A 3842-nucleotide genomic window follows, 5' to 3' on the forward strand; every position below is an offset into this window, starting at 1 on the left:
GCAGCCGGGGCTATACGATTGTGTCTATCGGACCAGATTATTTATCATGTGATGGATGAGAATTCGCCGAAGATGATTTGGGAGAAGCTGGAAAGTCGGTTTATGTCCAAGACTGCGACGACCAAGGTGTATCTGAAGCAAAAGTTGTATGGGATGAGGATGCAGGAGGGGTCAGATCTTGTGGAGTATATGAACGCCTTTAATCAAGTCGTGACGGACCTAGCACGCTTGGGTGCGACGGTTGACGATGAGAATAGGGCAATTCTGCTTCTTTGTTCATTGACATCATCCTATGACCATTTGATCACTACTTTGACGCACGACAAGGAGACCGTCAAGAATGAGGATATTAGTGCGGCATTGCTATCTTATGATATGAGAAAGAAGAACGCGTTGGAAGTCTCTCATGGTGAAGGTTTGCTAGTCAAAGGTGAAGAGTGGCGGAAGGGATATGAGGCTGGGAAGAACAAGAAAAAGAAAAAGAATATACAGAACTCAATGGTGGGGCAAGTGCTAATAAGGCAACTCATGGTGATGACTCAGATAGCAAGATGTCATCATAGTATCAGACCGTCGGTCAACCAAAAGTGAAGCGTGGATGTTGGATTCAGCTTGCTCTTTTCATGCGACACCCAACAGGGAGTGGTTCTCTTCGTACAAGTCTGGTGAGTTTGGTTTAGCCTATGTGGGCGATGACACAGGTTATCGTGTTGCTGGAGTAGGTGACATCCAAATCAAGATGTTTGACGGAGTTGAGCGGATGCTTCGGGGAGTCAGGCATGTGCCAGGGCTAAGGAGGAATCTAATTTCGCCTGGAGTTCTTCATAATGGAAGATGAGGTGACCGTGATGATTGGAACGAGGACAGCTTCGCATCTTTACAAGTTGCAAGGGAGCACTATTGCAGGTGGAGTCACGGAGACTGGAGTTGCGGGAGTAGCAGTGGGGTCTCACGGCGGCGGCGGGTCTGGGACAACACAAGTCCGGAGTACATGGAAGTTTGACGCATGGACAAATTCAAGGTGGTGGAGAATATTCGCCAAGGTGGAGTTTGTTGTGTTTGTGTCGAATATTTTGTACTGGTTGGGTTATGTTTGGACTTGGTGTTGTAGTGTGGGTAGGATATTTGTAGTGTTGGAGTTGGACACGTTGTACCCTTGGCCTCTTATATAAGAGGAGGCACCCCACGTTGTAACCCATGACGACTAGATAACGACAGGCTCGCAAGGGGGTGCCGGCGGGTTGTGCCGGCGCCCGTGTGGCCGGTGTTGCGGTATCTCGGGGAGGAGCGCCCGTAGTCATTGCCCCGGGGAGTAGGCGAGTTCGCCGAACCTCGTTAACAAATCTCGGTGTCGTCATTGTCTGTGATTGCTTGTTCCTCGGTGGATCGACCGCGTACCTCAAATTTATTCTAACATGCATGTTGATTGGGTGTCTGCATTGCACCAAGGCCCAGATGGCTGTAACTTGTTTGGTTGCATGTGTTTGTGCTTTAGGTGTGAGCAGATGTAAAGCACTGCTGTTTGGTTGTGTGCAAGTACTTGATCTGCTCACCCCTTTCAAATGTGGTGGACTTACCACCCATTTGACAGCACACAACACACACACAATACACTATGATCAACAGCAGCAGAAAAACAGCAAGAGCAAAGCGAAAACAAGCAAACAACAGGAGATCATAAGCTACTAGGCATAAGTTTTAAACAGACGGGCATCCCATGCCCCTGCTGGACCCCAGGGTGCTGCTCCCTAGCCAAAATATGGACATGTTCACAGCAAAAGAGATGACGTCATGAGTGCTGACTACCTCATGAGCCACTGGGTTATGATAGGTATCTCAGCGATTTGCTGGACCACTTGGAAGTTGAGGAATAGTATTATATTTGATAACAACGGGGTAAATGATCCCTGTATACCTATTAAACCGCTTCTCAAAAATTTGCATGACTGGAATGTTTTGCAGACAAACCCCATAAGAAGTAAGATAATGGAGGCTGGAGTGAAGCAAGTCGGTGAGGTGGCTGGAGAAGTGTTCAAAGCAGCTCATGGATGGCGCCTGAAGACTGGGAGAATCCTGGGGTTACTAGCTTCAACCTACTCGGGATGAATCATCTTCTGGTGCTACGAACGAACAGACGCTTCGACAACGACCTGCCTTCTTGCTTCATTCTACTCTTCGATCTTTTGCTCCTGAGACAGTAATAAAAAGATGTAGGGATGGTAGACTGCTGTGTTTAGAAGGGGCTATATGTGATGCTCCTTGGTTTGTTTCCCTGTGTTTTAAAATCATGTTCTCTAGCTAGGGGCTGGGACTTTTTCTAAGCCCAGGTCTTGGACCCCCTGTGGTTTGCTACCCTGAGGACAAAATGGGGGGAGGGATGGCTTTCCTCCCCCCTCAAATAGGTTTGCAAAACTGTGTAGGTGAGGGGGTTATGTTGCAGTTCTATTCCCCGTTTTTCTTTTGTAAGACATGGTGATTTCTATTAATGGAAATCGGAGAGAATGCTCTCTTTTATCAAAAAAAAAATTGCATGTCGAGATTGGAATTGCAACTGGGATAAAAATGGCCGGTCCTCATTTGCATGTTGAGAGTGGACTTGCAACTAGAACAAAAAAATGAATCGGACGCCAAGTTGCATATCAAGGGCGGACTTGCAACCGGGATGGAAAATAAACCAAAGTCCCAACTGCGAGTCAATGTTGGACTTGCAACTGGGATGAAAATTTAACTATGCGCCTAGTTACAAGTTGATGGTGGACTTGTATCTGGGACAACTACACAAAACTACGATAGTAGTTGCGAGTCGAGGGTGGACTTACAACTAGGATGAAATTGAAATTACGAAACCAGTTGTGAATCAGAGGTGGACCTGCAACTGAGACAACAAAACTATGAGCCCCATTGCGAGTCGAGGGTGGACTTGCAATTGGGACAATTACGAAACTACGAGCCCGGTTGTGATTCAAGGGTGGACTTGCAACTCCGATGAAACAACCTACAGTCCTAATTGCAAGTCCACCTGGGATAACTACAGTCAAGGGCAGACTTGCAGCTGGGATAACTACCAAAACTATGATACCATTTGCTAGTCGAGGATGGACCTGCAATTGGAACAAAAACAAACTAAGAATCCAGTTGTGAGTCGAGTGTAGACTTGCAACTGGGATGAAAAACAAAACACATTGCAAGTCGAGAGTGAACTTGCAATTGGGACAAACTATGAGCCCATTTGCGGGTCGGGGTGGACTAGCAACTAGGACAACGAGGAAACTAGAGGCCAGTTGCGAGTCGAATGTCGACTTGCAACTAGGATGAAATAAACTATGGGACAAATCACGAGTCAAGGGTGGACTTGCAACTCAGATGAAAAACAAAATATAGGCTCCAGTTGCGAGTAGAGGGTGGGCTTGCAACTTGGACAACTACAAGCGCAGTGGCGAGTCGAGGGTGGACTTGCAACTAGCAAACTACGAAACTACTAGCCCAGTTGCGATTCAATGGTCGACTTGCAACTGGGATGAAACAATCTATTGGCCAAATTATGAGTCAAGGGTGGACTTGCAACTAAGATGAAAAACAAAACACATGCTCTAGTTGCGAGTTGAGGGTGGGCTTGCAACTCGCAAAACTATGATTCCAGTTGCGAGTTGAGAGTGGACTTGCACCGGGACAACTACGAAACTAGGAGCCCAGTTGCGAGTCAACTAGTTAAATTTAACTTGCAATTAGGATGAAACAACTATGGACCTAGTTGCCGGTCAAGGGTGAACATTCAACTGGGTTGAAAGACAAAACACATGGCTATTTGCGAGTCAATGGCAGGCTTGCGACTAGAACCACTA

The sequence above is a fragment of the Triticum dicoccoides genome, chromosome 7A (genome assembly GCF_002162155.2).
Source record: "Triticum dicoccoides isolate Atlit2015 ecotype Zavitan chromosome 7A, WEW_v2.0, whole genome shotgun sequence".
In the NCBI taxonomy this organism is placed as follows: domain Eukaryota; kingdom Viridiplantae; phylum Streptophyta; class Magnoliopsida; order Poales; family Poaceae; genus Triticum; species Triticum dicoccoides.